The sequence below is a fragment of the Stegastes partitus genome, unplaced genomic scaffold (genome assembly GCF_000690725.1).
Source record: "Stegastes partitus isolate 25-593 unplaced genomic scaffold, Stegastes_partitus-1.0.2 Scaffold1194, whole genome shotgun sequence".
In the NCBI taxonomy this organism is placed as follows: Eukaryota; Metazoa; Chordata; class Actinopteri; family Pomacentridae; genus Stegastes; species Stegastes partitus.
The window spans coordinates 50,328-66,015 of NW_007578925.1; positions in this window are offsets into that span (position 1 = coordinate 50,328).

Sequence of the window (15,688 nt, forward strand, 5' to 3'; positions counted from 1 at the left end):
ATTTGAGTGAAATGACCCTCTGATTCAGTGCAGATGTGACAGCAGCAGCTGGCTGGAAGCAGCACTGGCAGCAGTGTAATGGTGTTAAACCGGGCCTATCACTTTACCTTAGTTGCCACTTAGAACATTTACAGTGGAATTTAATCCATCTGACATTTGGATTTCATTCCACTTGATGCCAAAAATGAGAGTGTATGCTTTATTTTATCTGTTAAATCCATAGAACCTCCACAGTACCTACATTTAGTGAGAGCAAGAAACCCATAAAGGGACCATAGTACAGCTACCAAAGTGCACTTTGGGTTAAATCCGAGTGTTCTCCTTTCTTCTCGTTACCCTGAGCCATTTCTGTGAGGACGATCCGCAGTGACAAGTGCGTTCAGTTGCAGCGTCCCGTCTCCTGACCCTGTGGGGCTGCATCAGACCTCTGGGGAGAAACTCAGTCAGCCGGAGAGCCCTGAGCAACACAGATCCATGAGTAATGACGAAGTGGCCGCCCGACAGACTGTGCATAATAAAGGGACAGTTGCACTTTCCCTATCAGTGGAAATTCCAGCTTACTGCCAGGACGGAGTTTGTTTAACAATCCTGTGAGAGCGTTATGATTTATTTATCTTTAAAAAAGGAACTTCTCATTTCTGTGCGACAGCATAAGTGGTGTGTGGATGGAGCCAGGTTTCACCTCATGCAGTCTCATAACAACTGAGTTCAAACACTGAACCTTTTGTTCCTGCAGGATGTGCAATATATGTTTGACTATGCACACATACAAATGTAACATCAGCTTGAGATTGCTGCTGAGCATCTCGTTCCAAAAGCATTAAAATGCTGCCATAGCATGCTTCACTTTTATGGTATATCTTTCCATGCAGCTCTGCAACCAACAGTATATTTTGTTATAGTTATTATTGTTGCTATGTTGTCCTATAAAATCCATCCATCCATTATCTATACACCGCTTTATCCTCACTAAGGTCGTGGGGGTCTGGCAGGGGACACCCTGGACAGGTCACCAGTCTATCACAGGGCTACACTTGGAGACAGACAACCAAGCACACTCACATTCACACCTACGGACAATTTAGAATCACCAATTAACCTCAACATGATTTTGGACTGTGTGGGAGGAAGAACCCGGGGAGAACCCACGCTGCACGGGGAGAACATGCAAACTCCACGCAGAAAGATCCTGGGTGTCCTCACCAGGACGTGAACTGGCGACCTTCTAACCACTGATCAACCTTGCAGCCCGTCCTATAACATGTCACAGAATAAAACATTTAAAAAAAGAAAGCCCTGCATTCCCCAAACATCAAGTTACATCTTCAGGTTTCTTATCTTGTCCTAACAAAACCAAAACTATTCAGCTGACAGTAATGCAAGACAGAGAAATGCATAAAATGTCAAAATTTAAGAAGCTCGATCCAGGAAATATTTAGTGGTTCCACTTGATGAATGATTCAAATGATTTACTAACCACTGGAATAGTTGCAGCTCGTACTGGTTGACCTCTATTTGACCAGGAATAATGTAAGCCACTGATACTTGGTGATAAGACCAGGCTGTTCCAGTTTATCCAGAAGTGTTGGATGAAGCTGAGGTCTCGGTGCAGGCCGATCAAGATTTTCCTCATCAAATGGGATAATACGTCTTTTATGACTTGGCTAAGCGAGATGCTGTAATTGTAATGGCAAGGGAAAAAGAAAGATTCTGCTTCAAACTGTTGAAACAAAGTTAAAAAAAATGCTTTTTTTTTTCTCCCCAAAAAATATTCTGTAGCATTAAAACTTACAGGAACTGGATCTAATATACAGTTTGTTTTCCTGATGTTCCCACAGATTGGAATAACTTGTCTTCAAAAATATATTTTTACAAAATGATCTGAAAACAGTTGCTTCTGCAATCAAGTTTGCGGAATGACTGGTCAAGATCATCAACACCAGACTCAGACAATAATTGAAATTAAGTGAAATATTTTTTATGGGCCTAGCTAAGTACATGGGGATGCTGTTGTGTTAAAACAAGAAAGATCCTGCACCAGACTCTTGAAACAAAGTTGAACAAAATGCTATCGTTTCAATTTTTAATATATTCTGTAACACTAAGACTGTATCTAAAATAAAGTGTTGTGTTTGTCAATGCATTTTTTCACTGATGACACAAATGACATCAAATTGACCTTTAACTCTAAAAACAGTCGCTTCCTGCAGCCCAGGTTACATGATGACAGGTCAAAAATTTTCACACCATACTCAGCCGATAATTAAAATAAATTAAAATAATTCTGGATCTGGCTAAGTACACGGGTATGTTGTCGTGTTAAAACAAGAAAGATTCTGCACCAAACTCTTCAACCAACACTGAAAAAATCCTGTTGTTTAACGCATTATCATATTCAGTAGCGTTAAGACTAGATCTAAAATAAACTGCTGTGTTTTTAGGTCGTATTTTTAACTCGTGTTCCCACGGATGACAATTAATTGACCTCTGACGCTAAAAAAAATCAAAATCAAAAAATAATCTAAAAACAGTTGCTCCTGCAGCCCAGTTTGCACGAGGACAGCGCTGTAGCCTCCATATGAATTTAATTAAGCAAAATTCTCACTGCGAGCCAATTTCAAATGCCAGGGTCAGCATATGTGGGAGCATACTGTATAAAATCACATCTTGGCAGTGAGTACGGGCCGAATCCATTATCCACATGGAGACTAACAAAGAAAATAATGTCAGCCTCGCAGAGTGACATGTGCGCTCCCCTACGACGGCCCCTGCTGCAGCATCACTGCCTGTGGGCGACAACCTGCTGTCTCTCCAGCCACATGCCACCCCCGTCTGCCCACAGTCCCTTCACACCCGGAGAGGGAGAGAGAGAGAGAACCTGAAAGACCAGGCAAACCCCTCAGCCTGCAGGCCTCACGCTGCTCCTGTGGATCAAAGACGGGGAGCCTTGGGGTTTCTCTGTTATAGACGTGTGCCAGATTATACAGCAGCGGCCAAACAAATGCACACATACCCCCCCAGCAGCCCATTACATCTTTAAAAACTCCCCCAGTCTCTGCCCACTCCTTTTCCTCCTCTTACCAAAGCACTTCCCAGCTGCTGCGATTTGAATATGAGGGCCCCGCTGAAGAAAAGAGGGCATCTGGCACACGCCTTAGAGGCCAAGAAAAAAACTGCTAAACTGCTCCTGTCATGGAAACAAGATTAAGCCTCTTTAGAAGAAGGCAAAGAGGTAAAATGGACATAAGCCCTGAAATAAGTCTGGACAAAAGACAACACGAGGAGACATCTGGATAAAGTCGATATCCAGCACAGAAAATAACATTTATTCAGTTTAAAATTGAGGAAGTATCAGCAGTAATTGTGTAATCACTCTCTGAAGGAGGCTTTCAGTTCAGATTTATTAAAGTACCTGCAACCATCTGGCCACTGAGGATCATTAACATACAGTTGCTCACAATATTCAGAGAAAAAAGTCCCACTTTTTCCCTTGTCATGTTTCTAAACTGAATGAATTCATCACACATTGAAAGCAGTCTGTTCCTACAGTATCTAGCAGGGACTGAATTCTTCTAGGCCTGTTGATTATGATTGGTAGCATTTAAAATAGCTGTAACTCAAACCTTCCACCACTGTGCAAATATACAGTAGATGTGACGGTGACCCCTGTTTTCACTGTTCATACTGAAAATCCAGATAAGCCAAGCTTTTGTATAGCGGTCCTGAGAGCTCAAAGAAATGCAGTTTAAATAGATTAAACACAAGCAAACGTGCAGCACTGAGAAAAAAAATGCAATAAATTGAGAAAAAGGACAGAAACAAGCTACAACTGAGCAAAAATTAACGAGATGAACATGGAAAATTAGTTAACATTTGTATTTAATCATTCTGATGACATGATTTAGACAATAATCCAGGTGTCTGATGGTAAACTTCGTGTTTCTGTATGTTTTTTGTATTTGTAGCATTTTTTCGAAACATTTTCTTTGTGTTTTGTGTGTTTGCAGAACGTTAAACTCTCAGTGCCATCGTCATTTTGCTCTTCTGCGCCATGAAGTTTCATTTTATTACCACGTTTTCAACGTTTATAGATAACTGCTGGAATTCCTGCTGTTAATTATCAACCAACCCAACCGACGTCGCCGTGTTTATGACTTCTCTACAGAGAGAAGTTTACATAGGAGTGGACCTAAACTGGCTTTTGGTGGCAGGAAATCCTCATGTGGTGCAAAGTGACTCAGGACACAAGTATGTGTTAAACAAAGAGCTCGTATGTTGATGAAACTCTAGATAAGATTTTCTCATCGTAGCAGCAGCTGTTAAACCTCATGTCCTTGTTGGTCGGACTCATCTAGCCTTTGTGGAGGGCTTTGAGTGGCATTCAAACGGCTTTTGAAGCACAGCTCTTGACTCTGCTGGTTTGTATGCAGGTGGTAAAGAAACTGAGATGATCCTGCATAAAGAATCGTGCAAATGTCGACAATGATCCAGACTGATCTGACTTCCTTCAGTTGCATGATAACAAATGAATGAAAACAAATGACTCCTCCACAGATGTGTCATCAGTTTATATTTGTGGAGCGAGAGGTTCACCCTACAGTTGTTCCTCCTCCCTGTGAGCTCCGTGGATGTCCTCTCCCCACGGCCAAGGTAACACCGAGGAATCGGCGCTGCGAGAGTTCAGGGAGGTCAACAAGTGGGTGTGGAATGCAAGAGTTTCCCACGCGAAGCACCTCGACACACAAGCTCTGTGAAAACATGTGCTAGGCCCCAGCACAGCAAACTGGAAGTCAGTGAGGTCCGAAAGGGCCACAGTGTCTGTGGAGCGGTTGGGTTGGTTTAATAACAGAACAACAGTGGAGGACAAAGTACTGCAGTCCTGTAAGTCTCTGAACCCCCAAACCTGCCTTCAGGTTTAAAAGGCATGTTGTCTTTAAAAATTGTCAAAATGACACCATTTACCAAAGCCTGGAACAAAAAAAAAATCTGATTTTCAACATTCCTTGAACTAACCATGTGTGCACTTCCATTTGGTCGGAAAACTTAAAGCTTAATAGTTCAATAGTTCACCAGAAACTGTTTATTCTACTTGTCTGATTTAAAATAAATAAATAAATAAAAATTCTCTTGGCACATTCTTTAAAAAACAATTAATTTTGCATTCTTCGGTGCAACCATGTAGCTATTACTGACTCAACTGCAGCCAACAGTCATGTCAGGAAAATTTATGGACTTTTTGACTGAACTGCAGGCAGTGTTTTCACAAAGCAGGTAGGAGACGAGCATGGAAACAAATTAAAGACACAAATAATTCAATTAAACCTGTAGCACTTTTAAAAATTGGTGATTCCATTTTATATATATATATATATATATATATATATATATATATATATATATTGTAAAACAAATAATTAAAAAAAAATTCAACACTCTTTTTTTTTTATGATTTATGGCATTACAACTGTGTCATACTGCACAAAATCCTTTTTTAAAAATTCTCTCTACTTCCAGCCATGGTTGTATGGTTTTCATAGAGGTGCAGGATTTTATATTGCAGTTAAAAAAAAAAAACAAAAGAGCCCACAGTGAGCAAAAGCCGCCCAGAAACTGCTTTGGGTTAAGTTGAATTGTATATTGAAAATTGAATGTAATTAAATAGTGCAAACACATGAATGTAAAAAATACTCTGTCACAGGTAAAAGTCCTGCATTCAAAACCCCTGGTGATGAGTGTTTTTCAATACGGACATAAAATGGAAACATTCAAGTAAAACACCAGTAACTCAAAACTGTACTGAATTATAGTACTTGGGTTACTTTCCACCACTGCAGGGGAATTCATGAGAAGGCTGGAGTGGGAGTGGGAAAATTTTGGGGCGAGCTCAGAGGAGATTTGTGCGGCTGAGATGCGGAAATGTGGCCACACACACACACACACACACACACACACACACACACGAACGATGCTCCCCGCTGAGGCCGAGCCGTGGATGGAGAAAGAGCTCGCCGTGTGAACCACCATGTTTCCTCTTGTACCTCTTACGGCAGAGCGGATCTACCACAACACTGTCAGAACGCATCAGCTGCCGGAGCTTGATGGCTTCCACACTCGGGCTCTCCCAGCACGGCCCTGGAGAGACACCACAGGCCTGTTGCTTTAGTCCTGCCCGGGTCTCAGCACACCGGAGAGGACTCCCAAACACAATATCGCCCCCTCTCCCCCCTCGGTATAATCTGGGAGGGGAAGAATGATGACGTGCATCGCGCATTATCTATGGTGGCGTTTGGGAGAATGGACAGAAATAACAGCGAGGGGTCACGCGGGACAATGTAAAAAGTTTTTATAAAAGGCTGATCTGTTGTAGCCGGAGCTTAAATAGGCCTTGAGCCCTCCAGCTACAGCTCTGCGAGAAGGAGAGTATCCTCAGAGCGTGACCGTGACCTCATTGGATAGAGAGCCGCACAATCATCTATAATGTCCTCTTTCTACTCGGTGGCTAAAAATGTGTCATGTCGTCACTGCAGTCTCCTCTAACAGCCGCATGTCGTCTGTCAACAGTGAAGGTATTCTTTGTTGTCTCCTGCTCTTTAGGAGCAAACGTCTTGTGGCGCCTTTGCTGCCAGATATTCACCATTTTTTTTTACAGATTGTTTCAATGAAGACAGATATTTGGTTGTTAAAGAACAGAGACTGCATACAAAAGATAAATGTAGCAACACTGACGTCACCCACTGGTTTGTGGAATCCCGTGTTTGCTTGGCTTTTTGTCCGTCACCATCTTGCTCTTTTAAACTGAACCTAACTGAGAACTCGAGGATACGACGCATGACAACACAGTAGCGACCTGTCAAGCACAAAGCAGTTCTCCTCTTAAACAAACTCTGCTTTATCTAATTTCTTCTAAATCAAACCACAATTTACAAAACAAACATCATGTTGTATAGAAAGAACCTCGAAACTAGAGACTGAGACCATAAACTCAATCAAAAAAAGTGGACTGATGTAACAAACAAAGTGAAAAACAGTACAATTTTCTCATAGATTATTATACAAAAAGATGTATTTTTGCAACTGGATGAGTTGCCCCCTGCTGGCTGGTGGAAACAATGCAGTGAAGTCTATGGTAGAGACCAATAACAAAGCTAAAAGAGAGTCCAGGTGGACAGAAACACTTCTCCATATTTACACGTCACCTTTACGAGTAAGTGTTTTGTGGCACTTTTGTTGCCATTTTCTTTTCACCATTTAAATTTTTTTTTTTTTTTTTTACAGTGCAGCTAAAGACTACGATATTTGACAGAGAGAGTTGTTAAAGAAGACAGTCTGCTGGTATCACCAAGTTTTGTAGACTTCCATCTTTGAAACCTCATGTTTGGCTTCACTATCTTGGAGTGGATCTGCCAATTTCCTCTAAATGGAACCATAATTTACAAAATAAGCATCACACTGTATTGAAGGAGACTTGAAACTAGAGCTTGAGATCATAAACTCAATCAACAAATATCCACTGAGGTAATAAATAAAGTAAAAAGCAATCTAATCTTCTCATAGACTTCTATACAACCGGTCTTCTCTTTGCAACCAGATAAGTCGCCCCCTGCTGGCTGTTAAAAAAACAATACAGGATTAAGGAACTAATGCATCGGCTTCACTCTTCAGACCTGAAGATTACAGCCATCTTTCATATAAAGTCCGTGGTAGACACCAAAACCAGAGCTAAAAAATATGTAAATATTGGACACAAGTTTGCCAGATGGACGGAAACACTACTCTAAACTATTTATAGTGTTGCTTTATGGCTGCCGAGTGCATAAAGCTCACAGACAAGTTCGCCAAATCAATTTAAAAATGTCACTGAAGTGTTCATAATTCTGTCTCTGCGGCCAAGTGGCCAAAAATGATTAACTGCTGTTTTAAATAATGCTACTATATGGATTATAATAGATATAAGAAGCTGAACAATGAATTGATAATGTCCTCTTTCTACTCTGGTGAAAAATGTGTCACGTCATCGCTGCATTCGCCTCTCGCTGCGATATGTCGTCTGTCAACAGAGCGAAAGTATTCCTGGTTGTCACCTGCTCTTTAGGAGGAAATGTGCATCGAGGAGCAGCGAGCGGCCGCCAGGGTCGGAGCAGGAATGCAGCGGCAGCAGCACGAGAGAGGGGAAGATAAAGACACATGAACGTTGCTCAGCCGACACCAGCTTCAGGGTTACGACCTGTCTGCCTCGCCACTTTCTATTACGCTGCACAAACGTATATCACCAGCCTCAGCCTGGGTGGGTTTTCTGTGGGAGCCCAGCGCTGCAGGGGGATTCACCAGCTGCCGTGCTGGCTTGGGGAATTTCAAGGTTCTTTCCCCTTTGGTTGAAAGTTCACGAGAACACAAAGTCAGCAAACGTGGTCTGTGGATGAACGGCAGAGCGACACAGATGACATGTAGCTCCCAATTTTGCCGACATTTAAGGCTCAGCTGGGAGCGAATGGAGTAAATTTACATCCTGGTGGGACAGTCAAAGTACAAAAAAGTAGTAGGAGTCTTCTGGAAATCAGCTTAGCAGTAGATATGAATTATCGAGAGGAGAAAACTGCATTAGCACGTGTTTTTAGGGCTGCAACCAATTCGTCCTAAACCTTCAACACCCACTTTCCATTTATTTCCAGTTATTAAGGTTGGAAAAATCCCTTTATTCCAGCCTGTCTGGTAACTTGTTGCAGCTCTTTACTGAAGTTTTACGATGTTACAAAGAATAAATGTCCAAAGCCAAGATCTTTTGTTTTTATGACTAAACTGTTCCATCAAATACAAATATTCCAGATGCATCATTACATAGACTTTCCACAACATCCACTGTACTATGTCTGATATCTTTGGGATCGCCAGGCGACTTTAGTGTACAGTACTGAAGTGGATATCGTCTATATTTTTACGATGATAATGTATCAAATGACAATGAAAATGGATCTCAAGAGTGCTATAACACAAAACTGCAGCTCTGCACCTCCAGCTTTTCAAAGGTTTAAATTGAGTTCAGCTCTTTCTCTAGCTGTTGGGCTGGACGCTTTACTGTTGTGGTTCTGTTTTGTTTTTGGCCACAGCAGGCAGCTGTTTTCACTGAAAAAGCTCCAACAGACAGACAAGCAGGCTGGTGAACATAGAGAAGCATTTAGTAAACTGTTTTTTTTGTTTGTTTTTTTAAAAATACATTTTTATCTGTTCTGTGTTGGTCAGTTTAATGTTATTTCCAAGATTTTCTTTGTTTTGTTAAATTATAGGCAATAACTAGTAAGGTCAGAAGAAAAAAGGTATTAATTTATATGTTCCGTGTAAGAAAAATGGCACAAAAATGTCCTTATCAAAAATATGTATTATTATTTCACTATGTGTACATTGCACATCTTTACATTGTTTTATTGTATTTGAATCAGCTAAAAAAAATGTTATTTTAAAGATATTTGTTATGTAAATGCTATAAATGTATATTTGTAAATGTAATATTCCACTATTTTTTTTTTTAACCATATTTCTCATTCAAAGATTAAAAAAATACATATATATATTATTTTTAACTGTGAGCAGTGTATCTGACTGAGAACTTGAGGATACGACGCACGACATGTCAGTCACAATGTAGCCCTGCTGTAAACAAACCCTGTTTTATCATCTGCTTTCCTCTAAATGGGACTATAATTTACTAAATTGACATCATACTTTATTGAAGGAGACGTGAATCTAGAGATTGAGAACATAAACTGTTCACTGCAGCGACAAATAAAGTGAGAAGTCAGTTCAATTTTTCATAGACTTCTACACAACTAGACATCTTTATGCAACCAGAGGAGTCGCCCCCTGCTGGTTGTTGGAAAGATTGCACTTCTACGTTGGCTTGACCTGGAGGTTGCGTCTAACTTTTAAGCACAGTTTATAGTAGAAGCTAAAAGAGAGCGAATACTGGACATACATTTGCCAGGTGGACAGAAACATAATCAATAATAAACATTAACACGCATCCGCAAGGCAAATTGCACCAAACATTATTAATGTTTGGCCGCAAGGCATGCATATAATATATACCAGATATGAGACGTTACACAATTAAATGACTGATCACATGGCTTGTAATTAATTCTGCATTATCACTCCGTGTGGTGGTGAAATGCAGCATTAAGAAGCAGCTGTATATTAAACACACAAGCAGTGATTTCATCATGTTTGTTGCATGAGCGGCAGAAGGTTGCAGAGCCTGTCAGATTTGGTTTTAACATGTCTCATCTTGCATTCAAGTGTGAAAACATGAACACAGGCAAACCCAGTATAGGTTTTTTTTCCCCCACGCCTGTGGAGTAAAAAGTTTGTTTTTCTGCACAGACAGGTTAAAGTCACTCAGTATCACCTTTATGTCTGCAGCGATGAACTAATCAGAGAGTTCCTCCAGTTAAAACATTAACCAATTTAATCCTAAAACATGTGTGGGAGGAGCTCCGCAGTCTCACAACAACTTGAAAAAGTTGAATGAATACAGAGCCATTGTTTGCAGGCTTGGGAACGGGGCTCCCACAGGACAGGACACGACTGAAAACAGGGACTGAGATCAGGGCATTTGGGTTTAAACTGGCATGTGGTTCTCATTGCTGCGGCGTAGTGAGCCATGGTTGTGTACTGGTGCTTTAACTGGCCTCGGCGCTGCACGTGAGCCGATGAAAACCACATGTTCCAGCGCGATTGTGTCTGTGGGCTCGTAAAGACGGAGCTCTGGCTGAAGAGCTGCCCCTGGCTCACACACAGCCACACAGAGCCCTCTTTGCATGTTAAAAACGTTTTTTCCACTCGCTTGGCTGATGCAACGTAGTACAACTTCCACATGGAGAGTATTTTCCCTGACTAAGGGGTTTGGGATCTGATTTATGGCACAGCGCTGTTGCTGAAATGAATCTAGAGGAGTGGGGCTTTGTTTTTCTAAGAGCCCTCCTCGAGTTAATATTCTAGCAGCAATCACAGAAGAATGGAAGTTATTAAAAGTAAATTACGGCCCAGGCCATATGGAAAGATGACTGCTCAGAGGTGCTAAAAGATTCTTCACAGAACCACTATTAGCTTAAAAAAAAAATCCGCCTGAACTTCTTCCTCACTATTATTTGAATGTTTTTTTTCCCGCTCTACATAGTTTCTCTTTAAGGAACAACTGTTACAAGCCACACTGTCTACATCTGGTTTACATTTCCACAAATATTTCTCTGTGTCTTGTGCATTTAAACTTTTTTTTGTAAGCATTTACACTCTTTTTGCTACTTTTCAAACGAAAGTTGTGGTTTTTCTTTGCTGAATATTCACATTTATAAACTGATGTGTTTTTAAGTGATTATTTTCAAAAGGTCGACTGGATCCAGAGTGCAAAAGCATGCATGACTTTAATATTCTGCATGTTTAGTGGAAATTTTAATGATTTAATTGTGAGTGGTGAGTTCATTGCATGGTTCCTCCAACCATCACGCACAACTATATAACACAGTGATTGAAACTGTGCAGGTCTTCTGCGTTGAGTTGGTCTGTGCAGCTGCACTTGGCCTGATCTGACCGCCACTGGACAACTTCAGTTTACTAATGTTTGTTTACTGTCCAACGGCTATTATTTGGTTATTCAAAAATGGTTGAGGAGTCCCATGTTGAACCTTTGCAGCAACACAGGCTTCAAAGCTGCAGACAGAAAAAAGCAGATAACCAGTCAAATCAAATCAAATCAAGTTTATTGTCATTTTGCTGTACATACACAGTAGTACAGGCAAGATGAGAGAGCGTTTCTTCAGGATAATTTAATTAGTAAGTTTTACGGAATGCATGTCTGGGAAAGGCAAGACACTAAACGAGAAAACTGTTAAATTAATGGCAGCCAAATTTCGCCAAGCTGTCTAAAATGTATCAGCAGCAGCTAATTCCTGACAAGAACAGGGCAACAATATGGGAATATGTGGAAAATATGGCCATGGGAAGATTATTTGTGTACAAATGATTTCACGTTTGTTTGTTTCCAGATGATTTGTAGCAAACTATTACTATTTGTTTTTTTCAACAGTTTAGCTTTTATTTTTTAGAATTATTTCATTTTTTTGTTAGTTTCTTAGTTAACCATGCCAGCTGTTTACATTGCTTTTCACTATTTTAATTGTATTTTGCTTCCTTTTAATGCTTGACTTTCTGTGCAATGGTTGACTTTTAGCTAACGATCATAACACAATTACTTTATCTATTTAAATTGTTTGGTTACTTTAAGCAGGGTATGACTATGAAAAGTGTTGCTTGTAATGTTGCTTAACAAACTAAAGTAGTTTTAACTATTTATTATTATTTTTATTATTATTATTACTAGCATTCTATTGACTGATTATTTAGCTTTCTGTGAGCTTTCAGACCGTTTCTTCCAAACACATATCCATTACTGTTGTCTGTTTGAACCATGTAGTCTTTATTTCGTACTATTTGAACCATATATTTTATAACTTTTACTGAAGTTCATTGTTACTCAAGTGCTTCCTCATTTGTTTTTACTCTCAGTTGCAACAAGTGGAGTTCACTGCAGCTGATTCAATATGTGGATATACAGAATGTTTTAGTAATCAAATAATAAACTCTGTTGTTTTGCATTCGCTGAACTGCTCCACAATATTCCCACAAACATCCTGGCAGCTGCAGAAGCACCAGCATATGATTGCAGATGACTGATTCAAGCCAAAAGACGCTCAGATAAGGTGTTCGGGTGGTACAACGTGTTAAAACGGGGGCGACTGGGCGCCGGCTGAGGTGTCCACGGCGATGTTTGCTGGTGTTGCCCTGAAGTCTCCTGGCAGGGAGCCAGCAGCACCTCACTGAGTCACTTTACTGCCTTATCTCCTGCAGGCAGGATGCTGATTACAGGGAGACCGCGGAGGCATTCACATACATCCTGCTCGGCGTCACAGACCGCATGTCTGTGCACCTGCCTCCACAGATACGCTCTGAGTCATTATTATGCCACTCACTGTAATAGGATAGTGAGCGGACTCTCGCTGCGGTATTGTTTGATGCTGTCCTGGACCCTGATGGCAACAGGTTATGTGAACAAAATGATGTGAGGTGATGCTGGATCTCTTCGTTCGCCTGGACTTTATATCACCAGCAGCATCCGTGTTGCTTTAACTCTTTATCCTACAAAAGCTAAGTTGTAGAACACCAGAATTTGATTGAGCTGGAAACAGAATTTGTTGTATTTTGGTTGAAGAACTGTTAACTTATAAGCTCAGTGACACATTAGCTCCATTTCTACACCTATTAATACAGAAATCTGTATTATACATATACTATTTGTTGTATTATGGGTCATCTGTGCTATCAAATGCTTAAATTGTGCATCAGTTTTGCTAAATCTACCCCTTTTAAATGTCACTCCTCTCTTAAAATACAAATTTCCTATTGCTATCACCTCATTCCTTAAAATATTTGCGTATGAAGTGTGACCTTTTGGAAGAATAACAGGAATCTGGAAAGCGTTTATTGACTAAACTGTTCCAACTTTTTTCGGCTCCTGCATATTCCCATGCATCCCCATTTACATTTACATTTTTCCTTTGAGTTCCCGAGGAAAGGAAACGAAACCGGAGCAGTTTGTTGTGACAAGCCAAACGTCCACAGAGTCGGTGATTTTCACTTTGGCGTCGGTGTGTCAGCTGTGAACGTGACTGCTATTTCTGAACCGCCGCAGCTGTGGAAGAAAAGTGACAAGAAAGTAAGTTAATCTATATTTGTTTCAGGGGAATGTGACACCAGAGACAGGCGAGGAGAAAAGAGAGCGTGACCTCTGAACCCCCCTGATGGAGGCCGAAGAAGACGTCACCTACAAAGAGCTGACATGCAGGTGTGAGCCGTCGACCTCAGAAAGCAGACTTGGCTGTGCTGCGTTTGTCTCCAGACAGATTACCGGCGCAAAAGGGTAAATACATGAATGCAATAAATGTCAAGGGATAAGGAAAAGTGTACAAACACAATGCATGCATTTAACGTTAAAGAGGATTAAAGCGCCGCTGTTATCGAGAGCCTCCAGCCACCTCCAGGATTTCTGTTTGTCTCATCAGCAGGTTTGGCTCCGCCGTTGATCCACTGAAACAGAGCTCATGAAGCTCTCGCTGCCTTTTTTTATACGCTGGCAGGAAAATAACAGCATCTGCCTTCTATTCAGCATCCCGCTCGCTTTTTCTGGGGACGCGACCGCCTGCCGAAAAACCAAATTTAATAATATCCTGAATTAAATGCAAACAGTCAAGTGGTTGAAACTGAAAGGAAGCCGGTTTGGTGCACAAATTACCTCAGTAATGACGTTTAACCGGAAAATGAAAGCAGCAGAGGCAGAGGAGTTCCTTTCAACTGGCTGATGTCCCTGATTAAATAAATTTAACTTTATTTGTGATAGCTTAGACCAATGTCCTTATTTGTTTTATTAAAGTTTTCAAGGTTTGAGAACCTGAAAATGCTATTAAAATGCTTTTTTTGGGCAATATTCTTGTTCTTGTTCTTGTTTATTAGATCCCCATTAGCCAATATGGTATCTTTTTTGGTGAAGATTGCATTTCTCTCTCCTCATTTTAAAAAAACAAGGCAGAAAATCCTTTGCACATCTTCAAATTTACAATTAAACTAAAATATTCCATCTCGAGTAGTTAGATCTGTGGTGTTATTGTCCATTTTAGCAAGAATTTAGCATGTAAAGAGTTTTTTACTTTATTACCTGACATATGGTCACAGACTGCTTGACTTTTAGCCTGACAAACAAATGTGTGCAGGAAGTTTCTGTTAGATATTCAAAATGTTGCTTCTGTCTGAGGCAGATGGAGCAGGACAGAAAATATGGCAGCACCTGTCACTGCTGCAGGACAGAAGGTCACGACCCAGAGGCCACCAGGAACTGCTGAATATTAGCACGACATTATTCAGTACGTTCTTCATCTTCTGCTTTTTCTGCTCCTTGTTTGTTCCAATGTGAAAAAAGTCTGTGTTGTTTTCAAGCACTTGTTTTGATTCTCTGTAACTGATTTTGATTTAATTGATTAACCTGTAGTGCATCTATAATGAGTGAAATCATGGTGCTACACAATCTGACTCCACCATTTATCAGTGGGTTGATCCTGAACAGGTTCACAAAGACACTCAGGTGTCAAACTGTAAATATAATGTGAAGTTCAAGAGGAGTGAGCTCACCTTTGGGACACCAGGAAGTTGAGGTTTTCTACATCACTGCTGCACAGAGCGCAACTCAGCAGCACACATCTCCACCGTATTCTGGTTTTACTGTTGTACAGCGAAAAGACGACAACGTGAACAACATCTTCAGAGTTTGAAAGACCTTCTGGTTCTTTGTTTAGAGCTCAAAGTTGTGGAGACAAGTTGAAAATCCAACCCTGTCTCCCACAAATGTTTGTTCCTGTACAACTAAATTTTGTCTCACTTGTATTTTCTCCCTGAAAGCTCAGACTGTGACGTAGCACACTCAGAGAAATAAAATTGTTGGACCATCTTCAATGAGCTGCTTCAATTGGTAACACGCAAATGAAATCAGTTAATCTGATTTAAGTTAACAAGTAACATTGTTTTGAGTTACTTAAATCATTTGGTTGCTCTTGAATGAATCACAGCAGCTTAATGTTAAGGAGAGTCAACT